Here is a 12,405-nt window from a genome sequence, read left to right as displayed (position 1 = left end):
TGTCACACCCACTCCCCTCACACGCTCTCCTGTCACACCCATTTCCCTCACACACTCTCTCCTGTCACACCCATTCCCCTCACACACTCCTGTCACACTCATTCCCCTCACACACTCTCCTGTCACACCCATTCCCTCACACACTCCTGTCACACCCATTCCCTCACACACTCCTGTCACACCCACTCCCCTCACACGCTCTCCTGTCACATCCATTCCCCTCACACACTCCTGTCACACTCATTCCCCTCACACGCTCTCCTGTCACACTCACTCACCTCACACGCTCTCCTGTCACATCCACTCCCCTCACACGCTCTCCTGTCACACCCATTCCCCTCACACACTCTCTCCTGTCACACCCACTCCCCTCACACGCTCTCCTGTCACACCCACTCCCCTCACACGCTCTCCTGTCACACCCATTCCCCTCACACACTCCTGTCACACTCATTTTCCTCACATGCTCTCCTGTCACACCCATTCACCTCACACGCTCTCCTGTCACACCCACTCCCCTCACACACTCTCCTGTCACACCCATTCCCCTCACATGCTCTCCTGTCACACCCATTCCCCTCACACGCTCTCCTGTCACACTCATTCCCCTCACACGCTCTCCTGTCACACCCATTCCCCTCACACGCTCTCCTGTCACACCCATTCCCCTCACACGCTCTCCTGTCACACCCATTCCCCTCACACGCTCTCCTGTCACACCCATTCCCCTCACACACTCTCCTGTCACACCCATTTCCCTCACGCTCTCCTGTCACACCCATTCCCCTCACATGTTCTCCTGTCACACTCATTTCCCTCACACACTCTCTTGTCACATCCATTCCCCTCCCCTCATACACTTTCCTGTCACACCCATTCCCCTCACACACTCCTGTCACACTCATTCCCCTCACACACTCTCCTGTCACACCCATTCCCCTCACACGCTCTCCTGTCACACTCATTTCCCTCACACACTCTCTTGTCACACCCATTCCCCTCACACACTTTCCTGTCACACTAATTTCCCTCACACACTCTCCTGTCACACTTCCTATCTGGCCATTTCTCGTCACATCCACTCTCTTCACAGACTTTCCTGTTACACTCCCTACTTGGCTACTTCCTGTCATTTCCAGTCATTCCACACAACCTATAACACACTCTCCGTCTCCCCCAATCACTTTGTCACACCTGCACCTGAATGATATGAATCAGCTCCCCCCTTTCTACAGAAAACAACTTCTCCCAAGATGGCAGCCACCATATCTCTCCCTTCCCAGGTTCCTCATGGAGCGTGGCTGACATGCCTGTCATTGAGGAGTGGAGTCTAGACCTCTCTCCCTTTGGACTCGCTGACCGTTGCTGGAGGTAAAGTTGACAGCAGTGATCACCAATTTCCAAGCCTAATGATGAAAGCCAAGTTTCCACCTTTTCTCTGGAAACCTGGGCACTGCGCAGTGGGGAGAAACCACCGGGCAGGCCACGTGGTGGCACTCCTACGGGCAGCTGAGCCAGCTGTCGCCCAGCCGTCAAGAGTGGTGACGGCCACTTCAACTGGGTTCTGCCTGACTCACAGACCCTGTGAGCCCTACAGTCAAGACTTGCGTGTCTTGTTACATGGCAATGACTGACTGATACATCGACCCAGATGCATGATCTGCCTCATCCCACACTCTGCTGCTTCACAGACCAGCTTGAGAAACACCGTTCCCAAAGAAAGCCATAACCCACTTCCACCACACTACAGGAAGGACCCAGAACACTTCAGAGTCAAGGTAAAGAGCCTGAAAGCAGTGTGTGGAGGCCACACACTTCCCAGCGCTAAGGTCCCCAGGGAAGAAGCAGGCTCAGCTAATGCTGCTCACCTGCAGGGCTCAGGCTGGCCCTATCCACCCAGGGCATCGTCTGGACAGGATGTGAGGGGGCATCTGAGGAAGAAGGAGGGGGTCTGTCTTCGTTGGGATTCCCAAATTGGCAGCTAGGCTGGTAGTGGCAACTGGGCCTTTGTCCCTCCTGCTACCCACATTCCAGAAGCCTCCGCAGAGCCCTGCACGGCTCCGAAGGATTCTTTTCCAGAGCTGAGCCTCTCAAAGTAGGCCACGGGCTGTGGGACCAACTCCCTCAATCATGGAGGCTGTGGAGAACTTCCTCTGAGGGACAGGCTGGCTTGGAGAGGCGCCAGGCTACTGGCTTGAGGGACCAGGTCTAGTGACCTCAGCTGGTGAGGGACAGGAAACGGTCATGGATGTCCTCTGGTTCCTTCTATAGGGACCTGCACGTCCTAAGCCTACAGCTTATGTGGGGAGCATTTGCGGGAATTCTGGCCCTGGCTCCCATTCCTGTCAGGCATCTCTGTCTCCTGCAGGCCACCCACACTAATCAGCCCCCACACAAACTAGCTTTAGGAGAAGGGAGAGGCAGCTGGAGGTACAGTGGCCCTTTCCCAGTGACACCAATAACAGGAAGGTAAGCCTGCGTGTGCAGACGCTGCTCAGACTGCCTGGCTCTGTTGTGCAGCGTCGGACAAGTCACTGAAAGCAGGAGATTAGCAAGGTTCACATCATAGTGTCACTGTGGGAATAAAATCACTTGAGTGGGGGTACTGAGGAAGCACTGAGGGTCTAACTGATAATTAAATCTAAACAAAGAAAACAAAAGCTAAATATCTGGGAGCTGGCAAGATGGCTCAAAGGGTGCTTGCCACTAAGCCTCATGACCCGAGTTCAATTCCCAGGACCCACAAGGTAGAATGCAAGAACTGACCCCTCGCAAGCTGTCTTCTGACCTCTGCAGACACACTGTAGTGCATGCCTGCACTCACACACAAATAAATGTAATTAAAAATATATATTTAATATACACTTTTTCAAATGCTAAACTTCTCAGCACATTTTCATCTGTGGTGATATGCCTGCCCATTTTCCAGACAGTCTACAGTGAAGCCAAGAAAAGCAAAATCACCTTCACTCAGTTCCAGAATTGGCCACAGTGGATCCCCAGAGAGTGTGACATCAGGAGCCACACAAGCTACAAGAGAAGCCAAGCTGGAAGGAGCCTGGGATCTATGGGGGAGGGGCTTAACCAGCAGTCCACCATTTTTGGTTACCTTTTCATCACTGTGACCAAATTAGCAAGAAATCTGAGGGCGAAGGGATCTGTTTCAGCTCATGGTTTCCAAGGGCTCTGCTGGCCACATGTGCACACAGAACACCACAGCTGTGGGAACACAGGGCAGAAGAGCCTCCTGTGGACAGGGAATGACAACCACAAGGACCAGTCCCTGGGGACCCAATTTTGTAAGTGCCCAAAGGAAAAGGATGGTTCAACAGGGTTCTAGTGGGAGAGGGGTGGTGGGGAGGGGGCATCAATATGCCAGGGGTGTGGGGAAGGGGATCTGTCAGAGGCCTGGGGCTAGATAGAGGAACGTACAAGAAATAATTGCGCAAGATCAGGTACAGAAGAGGGGCCAGGGCTGGAGTGTGGCTCAGAGGGGCTGGCAGGGGCTGGAGTGTGGCTCAGAGGGGCCGGCAGGGGCTGGAGTGTGCCTCAGAGGGGCCGGCAGGGGCTGGAGTGGGGCTCAGTTTTAAAACACTGGCCTAGCATGTGCAAGAATGGGGACATTAAGCAAACAGTGGCAAACCTGAGCCCTAATCGGATGAGTTAAAAATGAGTATGTCATACCCTTGTGTAACTGCAAAGAAAACCAATGCTACATTAAAGAATACTCAAGAAAACAGTAAAAGAATGGAGGAACAGGGGGCTGGAGAGATGGCTCAGTAGTTAAGAGCACTGGCTGCTCTTCCAGAGGTCCTGAGTTCAATTCCCAGCAACCACTTGGTGGCTCACAACCATCTGTAGTGAAATCTGGTGCCCTCTTCTGGCATGCATGCACACATGCAGACAGAACACTGTATACATAATAAATAAATCTTAAAAAAACAAGGCGGGGGGGGGGGGACAAAACAGACATCAGACACTTAAAAGACCAGGCTAACCTCAAACTCAGAACTCCACCTGCCTCTGCTACAGCTGGTTCTTACCTGATCTATAAACACCCCAGTGTGTGAGCATGGTGGGGAGCCAAAGGCAGTCCAGAAGACAAGCCAGGCAAGCAAAGTACAGAGGAAGTGACAGGGCCTCTGTCCAGCTGCCAATGGTGGCGAAGGGAGTAGAGAACGGAGGTGAACTCCTTGGTTGAGTAACAGCCTGACAGGAGGAGGGTGGGAGGCAGGGAGCCAACAGTTTCTGTCCTGTGGATCTCAGTGTTCCTCGGGTGGAGGCCCAGGGGAGAAGAGTTCAATCTGGTCATCTGGACCTAGAGACATCTTTGCCACACACGGTCAAAAATGTCCATAGTGGTTGGAGAGATGGCTCAGTGGCTGAGAGAGCTGCTCTCGCAGAGGACCTGGGTTCGGTTCCCGGCACCCGCAGAAGGACGTGGATGGTGTTTTATGAGGCTACAGCTCAGAACCACCTGTCACTCTTCTGGTCCCCACAGGCACCAGGGACCTCCATGGTCTATATTCACACATGCAAGACAGACATACAGACAAAATTAAGTAAATACGGGTACAATAAAATGTTCAATGTTGATAAAAGCAGAAGTTGGAAGCTGTGTAAAGAAGCTGGTAGGGTTGGTTGGAGAGTAGATAACTAGGGGGTACGGCAAGTCACCTCAGGGACAAAGTGCAGAGACACTGAGAAGGACCCGAGAGGGATCACCTACTTAAAGGCCAACAGAGAGCAGCGAGCCTCAGAAACAAACCAAGAAGTGACATCAGGAGGTGGGAAGAGAAGAGGAGGACATGGCGGGGTGGATGGGGAGGCTGTGAGGAGGTGGCAGCTGGAAGTAGCTGCAGGGTGGGTGGAAGAGTTAGGGACAGAAACGGAAATGCAGATGACATTCCGGAAGGTGGTTAAATAGAAGGGGTAGTTGGCCTCTCGGATTTCCTGGAGATAAAAAACGGGGCTACCCCCACTTCCTTATGCTGTCATTTCTCCCCTGTGACCAAACACCTAATGGGCACCTTGAAGTAGGAAGGGCTACTCTGGATGACCAGTGTCATGGTGGCAGGCAGGGGAAGGATTGGACTCCCTCACATCTCCGGGGAAGTGGGCAGGACAGACAGACATAAGCCCAATGCCCCTTAACGGCCGGCCCGCTTCCTCCAGAGGGCCCCAACTCACAAAGGTTGTCCAGACTCCCTAAAGGGAGCCACCAGCTGGGGACCAACTGTTCAAATACATGAGCCCTTGGCAGACATTTCTCATTCAAACCCTCACACCTGCGGTCAGATGTTGTCCACCCTCCCAAGGGCAGGAAGTTGCTTGTGGCTATGAACTCTCTTCTGTCTGCATTTTGCCTAATCAACTCCTTCTCATGGCCTGAGCATCACTTACACAGGGCTGCCCCATTGCCAGCCACCCGGAGTAGACAGGCACCCCATCTGACTTGGACACTTCTCTTCCCTCCAATTCCACGTCTGGGTTTCCTCATCCGTTTGGCACCTACAGACACCAGCAGGCTCCAGGGCCTGCTCACAGCACCCAATGAAAACACAGCTGGCCATTTACTTGATGAGTGACCGACGCTGAGCAAACACTCGGGCCAGGCAGCCTGGCATGGAGCCCTGGATGATCCTGGGCTTATGGACCACTCTGGAGCTCAGAGACTGCTTCTATAGTCTAGGGTAACTACACTGTCAGCCCCCAAAGACAGTGAAGATCAGATGAGAAAACGGGGTGCTGATGGGAGGGGGTGAAGCAAAGCCCGGAAAGAAGGGGAAGACATCAATTCAGGGGTGCCTGTGCCGCTGCTACGTGCTCAGCTCGGAAAGGAGGGGATGGAGTAAGCTGTTAAATGAAAATCTGAAAAACTTTTTAATACAGTCTACAAGTCCATCTCCTTCCTTCTTTATCAACGACACGATGTATTGAGCGGGGAGGCCATATTGACTAAATAAATCTTGATAACGACCACCGCAGGAATCAATAGCTGCTTATTATCAGTCCAGTCCGGAGTGTCGTCTTGTGGAACACAGGCCACAGGACTAGGGGTGCCAAGCCACCCAACACTGGTGGGAAGGTGGGCTGGATGGCGGGGAGCACTCACTGTCCATCCAGACTAGGGAATGTTCTGGAGCAATGGATCTCAGCCTTCCTAATGCTGTGACCCTTTAATACAGTTCCTCGTGTTGTGGTGACCTGCGGTCATAAAATTATTTTCGTTGCTACTTTATAACTGCATGAATCTTACTGTTATGAATCATAATGTAAAAGTCTGGGTTTTCCCATGGTCTTAGGTGACCCTCCCAAGGGGTTGTGACCCACAGGTTAAGACCACTAGTCTGGAGTCATGGACTAAACTACTGCCCAGGCTGCTCTGGGCTGGGGCCAGAATCATTTGCTAGAGTTGACGGTGGAAGGTTGTTTGAAGAGGCTGGGAGGCAGCACAGTGCTTGACTGGGGCACACAAGCTCTGGGCTCCATTCCCCAGCACCACATAAACCAGGGGTGTTGCGCACATCTGTAATTCCCACACTGGGGAGGAAGAGGCAGGAAGAACAGGACTTAAAGGTCATCCTTGGCTACACAGCAAGTTTGAAACCAGCCTAGGCTATAGGAGACTATTTTGAAAAGGAGGGGGAAGAGAGAGAGGGAAGGAAGGAGGGAGGGAGGAGAAAGGCAAGTGCAGGGAGTGCAGGTGGGCTCAGCCCTGCAAGGTACCCCTGATCACTCACAGAGACCGGCAGGTCCTGGGTGACAGCCCTGACAATGCCACCTGTGGGAAATATGGCATTGGATTGAGAGATACAATGAGAATCGACGGGGGCTTTGGATCACAGAGCAATGTGAGCCAAACTTGAATAAAGATGCAAGAGACACCAAACTGCATGGGCACCCCAAGGGTGTGCTCTGACCTCCCCAACCCTTATCTCCCAGCTTCTGGCTCTTAGTGGACCAAGCAGGAAGAAGCTGATTATGCTGGGCTAGAGGAGGCCATGGGGCACCACACCTATGTCACCTGAACTTAAGTGCCTTCTCCTGCCAGATATCAGAGCAGCCACCTCCACCCAGAGACTTGGTACTCTGAAGTGGATTGAGAGAGGCCCCAAAGTGAGAGAGACAGGAACAAACTGGCTCCAGGCCGTGGTCCAGGGCCTCTGTGTCTTATCTCACATCCCGAGAAGAGGAGGGCTAGATCTGATACCCATCCTACAGATAAGGAAACTGAGACAGAGAGGTTGCCCAACGCCTTTCTGCTCAGGTCAAGGGTGGCTCCCACCAGTTACATCTCCAGACTGGACTCTGACGTTAGCCTGGAGTCACTGTCTGCACTCTCAGCTCCTCTCTGATCCCTGAGTGGTGTCTCAGCATGGCATCTGGTGAGAGATGCCACCTACCTATGTCCTGTCACCATAACAGCTGTCCCTAAGTGCTTTGAGTCTTCTATGACTGAGGCTGGCAAACCATTGCAGGTGGCCCACAGCCACTGGAAATTAATTCATAGCCACATTAATTAGAAGGGGGCTGGAATTGGGGTCACCAGTTTCTAAAGCAAGACACACAGAGCTAAAGATAAACCAGGCTCACCACTGGCCTGAGGCCGAATGGTTTCCATTAGCTCAAGTGCTCCAGAGTGACTCCCTGAGGGGAGGAAGAAGGAAGAATGAATGAATGAATGAATGAATGAATGAATGATCAATTCAGTGGGAGCAGCTAAGGAATATTTCAGAAAGGATGATGAGGTTCTCTCTAAATGGGGGCTACAGAAGCAGGGGTCAGTGAACCAGAGGAAGGGCTCCGGGAAGGACAGGTCGAACAGTCAGGGCAAAGGGCTGTGGTTGGAATGGGTCGGGTGCTGCCAAGAAACAGAGAAGATGCCACAGAGGCACGAAGGCAGGAGGCAAGAGAGAGATATTTTGGACGGATGAAGTTAGAGCACCATGACAGCTCCCTCGGAATTTGATGGACATCTTAGAAGGCGTTTCCCAGCAGTGGGAGCCCTGTGTATGTGACCTCACTTTTTGTCTGCTGCCTCCGAGAAGCACACATGAAGATGGGGTGCATAGCAAAGAAAACGCATTGGGCCTGTCCCAGCCGCTCTGTGTGCTGCGTCCCACTGTGGAGGCTGAGTGGTTAAGACCTGTCACCTTCCCTAGACACTCTGCAAGACACTCCCTTGCAACCCTGACCAACAAAGCCACCAACATGCCCACTTGTGGGTGGAAAACTAAGCCTCAAAAGAGGAAGTAGAGCACACGGCTAGCAAGCAGCAGAGCTGGGATTTGAACCCTGGGAGTTCCACGCACAGTCATGAGATTGAAAGGGGAAGTGGGTGAAGCGGATTAACTAGTTACAAAATAAAGTTCCCAAGGCGTTTCCTGTGTTTGACAGTGCAGCAACTGTCCTCTGGGAGAGGAGGGGGGCACAGGGGCAGGCGGTTCCTACAGCACAGCCAGAACCTGAGGCCCCGCCTCCTGCCTGCTCCAATTCTGTGCTATATGCAGCTCTCTGCACGCGGGGCCTTTGCACACACTGTTCCCACTTTGGGAAGTGTTCCCTGACCGTGGCCCTCAGATCCCTGCTTGGAAAGTCATTGTTTCCAGGAAGCCAGGTACAGACGACTTCTTGGTCACATTCCAACATCTGGTGACAAGCTCAGTGTCCAGATGTGTGTGTTCACCTTGCCTGTGCCTGTCACCTCGCAGCTCTCTGGCACCCAGCCTTCCTCCTTCCTGCTAACATCTATGTAATATCTATAACCTCTAACCACATAGTTTACAAGTTATCTTAATTATGTTGTTACACTATTATTTATATAATTACTAATTATCGTTATTAGTGTCCCCATGAGTGGTAAACACACATCTACAGAGTAAAACAACAGCAGTTATAAATTCCAGCTCTCTCTAGCATTTCTGTGTGTTGGGTTCCCAGCATTGAGTTTACTACCTCAGTTTATACTGCCACTATCCACACTTTATATATGAGAAGCCGTGGCTCAGAGAGGTTAAGCAACTCAGCCCAAGCCACACAGCTGATAAACAGCAGACAGAAGATTTGGGCCTTCAACACAGCCTACCGACACAGGTCCAGAGTTGCTCATGGGGGACAACAGGTATCAAATGATAAGCTGCTGAGTGGTGACCCTTTCAGGGGTCCCTGTCCAGGGAGGTGATCATCTCTCTGGTTTCCCCAGCCATAGCACCCACACCTAAGCAGTCAACTAACTGTTCAAGCCAATACAGCAGAGCGGCTCCCAGGGACCCATTGGTCCTGTCCAGTTTGAGTGACAGCGGCTCACACAGTCTTAAGCACTGCTGGGCTCCAGGCGCCCTGGGCAGACAACCAACTCAGAGCAGAATGCCCGGGGATTGATTTTCTTCTGCCTTTCTTTTTAATGACAAACGTATATCCGGGAACTGCAGTTTGGTTTGGCTAGAGGATGGCAGAGACAGAATGGGGGTGGGGAAGGGTCTTGAGCAAGCAGCCTCAGGACCACTGTTGGAGGCCACTAGCTACTTGACTCTGTCCCACACCACTCTCTCTCCATGGTTCTGTCAGGAGCCTTTGGGGTCCCTAGCAGAGATTTTTTTCTGACTCAAGGCACCTGTTAAAACAGCCATAACCAGGACAAGGTAACCTTGATAGCCAGTGATCTTGGCTCTCCAGTTGTCCTGACCCTCTGTGGACCCCCCAATCCTTTGCACTTTTGCGCCGGCTGTTCCCTCAATTGGGAACACCCTTCCCGGCACTAAAGCCCCTCATCTACAAGGGAACCGAAGCAGTTGTATTTCTGAGTTAAAATCTCCCATGTTCTAAATACCAACAGCTTTCACAAGAAAGTATGCACATCCCAGTTCATCCACACAGACAGACAGACACATCTGTGGGCCACGCAGGGCTGCCACCTCTGCAGGTGTCTGCATGATACTAGGAAAGCATACTGCAACACCCAAAAAGCCTCGAGACAGCCTGCCAAGCCAGCAGGTTCTGGCTGCTGCCCCACACCCTCTAAAAACACCTAAGAAGGAACAAGCACTTACAAAGCATGGTCGCACGCCCCACGCTCTGTTGAACACCGCCGTACTCCACGTAGTAGGGGAATACTAACAGTCCCACTGAAAAAGAAAGGCACAGATAGGCTAGTCACGGCTCAAGGTCACACAGCTAGGAAGTCAAGGAGACAGGGCATCCATCAAAATCCCGGACAGCCAGGCTTCCATCCTAAAGCAGAGGAAACGCATTCTTTCTTGCAAAGGGAAAATCCAAGAATGGCTGACCTACATGGCAGATATTTCACAGGAGGTGAGGGGTAACCACAGACCCCAGGCCAAGCCATGGCTATCACTACCTACTTTTGTGAATAAAGTTTTACTGACCTAGGATCACGTATTGACTATAGCTAGCCACACCTCTTTGTTCTTATTGGCTACAGCCAGTCACACCCATTCACTTTCATTAGCTAAGGCTTCAGGCACACTATGGAGGCAGAGTTGTATGGTGAACCTGGAACCTCAAAGTATGTATTGTCCTGAGCCTTTGTGGAAGACAGTTACCACATTTGATGGTAGACAACTACTTCCTAGGATGCACAGAGCCATCACATCCCCAGAAAGTTCTGAGGTCAACCCTTGAGAAAATGCATGGTCCCTAGAAAGCCTGGATACACCTTTGCATTACAACACACACACAAAGGCGGCGGTGGTGCATGCCTTTAATCCCAGTACTTGGGAGGCAGAGAGGCAGGTGGATCTCAGAGTCCAAAGCCAGCCTAGTTTACAGAGCTAGTTCCAGGACAGCCAGGACTACAAAGAGAAACCCTGTATCAAAAAACAAAAACAAAAGCTGGGCAGTGGTGGCGCACACCTTTAATTCCAGCACTCAGGAGGCAGAGGCAGGTGGATCTCTATGAGTTCCAGGCCAGCCTGGTCTACAGAGCTAGTTCCAGGACAGGCTCCAAAGTTACAGAGAAACCCTGTCTCGAAAAACAAACAAACAAGCAAACAAAAAATCAAAAAAACAAAACAAAAACCAAGTCAGGCTGGGGAGACGGCTCAGAGGGTAAAATGAAAAACCTGCAGAGACTTGAAGCGGCACGGCACATTCACAGCAGAGTCAGGAGCACAAACACATGTGCTATCGTTGCCAGCTTCCTATGCTCTTACACAACCCGGGGCCAAGGCAGGAAACGGTGCTGCACGCTTCCAGACTGGGTCTCCCAAATCCATCAGACAATCCCCCACAGACATACAGACATACCACAGGCTAACCCAATCTAGACAATCCCTCACTACACTCTTTCAGGAGACTCGAAGCCATGTCCGTCGACCATCAGAACTAACCATCACATCCTGACCCAAAAAATAGGGTGGCCAGTGCCTGAGGGAGACACCTGATGTCAACCACCAGCCTCCATGCGTACCCACACGCACCTGCACACCCACCCACATGCACCTGCACACGCATCACACACGTCCCTGCACCCGTACCTGCACACACACCTGCACACGCACCTGCACACGCACACACATGCACCTGCACACACACCTACACGCAGAAATAAAGTAAAATGAGAGAGGTCAGACTTACTGTCGTGGGGAGAGCTGTGACGATTTGAGACTGGGGGCAACAAAAGTCACAGGAGGGCAAGGAGAAGGTTCCAGGCAAGGGAAACGCATGTGCAAAAGCCATGGGGTAGGAGTGGGTTCTGTGTGATGGAAGAGCAGAGTGAGTAGGGGACAGAGATGGAGGGGAGGAAGGGTGGGGTCAGGTCACACGGTATTCATCAGAACAAAGGGATTCAAGGCTTAATGCAAGCATCAGGGGGAAATACCATTTTATGAAGCACTTCAACCTATCTTTGCCAGGGAGTCAGGGAGACTCAGCATACAGTGAACTCCACCCTAAGAATTTCTTGTCTCAGAACAAAATTACTTAAAGGGCCAGTAGCCCCCACCATCACCACCAACACCAGTCACAACAGGGCTGAAGCTGGGCGAAGCCATCAGAATGAGACACTGTGGGTGGCTCTTCCTCTCTCTCTACCTCAGCCTGCCCACACAGTGGCTTAGTCTTCTGAGAGACCTGGGGTGCTGGGTCATCTCCCCCACCATAGAGACAGGTCCCCAGGCCAGGATCAAAAGCAGGCTGGTACAGGGCTGCCTGGGTCCTAGCACTTAGAAAGCTGAGGCAGGAAGATCCAGAGTTTGAGGCAAGCCTGAGCTAGTCAGCCCTGTCTCAAAGAAAAAGAGAAAAGAGAAAGCACAGGTAGGAAAGGTGAGTGAGCAAGTCACCGCTTCATGGCCCGCGTGAGCCTCACCCGTACCAAGCCCTGTCTCACCACCAGGTGACGGGGAACTGGCTAGCCGTTGTTCCCCTTGCTGAAAATAGCATACA

At 52.0% G+C, this 12,405-nt stretch overlaps 1 protein-coding gene across 5 annotated transcripts in view; it reads right to left on the bottom strand.

Annotated features, from left to right (window-relative positions):
• Window positions 1-12,405, bottom strand: part of Cux2 (cut like homeobox 2) — a 175,782-nt gene that overhangs the window by 158,931 nt on the left and 4,446 nt on the right. Inside the window, exon 1 of one of the 5 annotated variants that reach the window (XM_087903663.1) lies at window positions 10,053-10,100. The exons of the other annotated variants lie outside the window; for them this stretch is intronic. The gene's annotated coding sequence lies outside the window, so the exon portion shown is untranslated. Of the gene's footprint in view, window positions 1-10,052; window positions 10,101-12,405 lie in introns of those variants that run through there. 5 annotated transcript variants of the gene reach the window in all.

Source organism: Myodes glareolus, chromosome 2 (genome assembly GCF_982192425.1).
Source record: "Myodes glareolus chromosome 2, mMyoGla1.1, whole genome shotgun sequence".
NCBI lineage: Eukaryota > Metazoa > Chordata > Mammalia > Rodentia > Cricetidae > Myodes > Myodes glareolus.
Note: the sequence above shows the minus strand (reverse complement) of the source record. Positions and strands in the feature narration are given on the sequence as shown.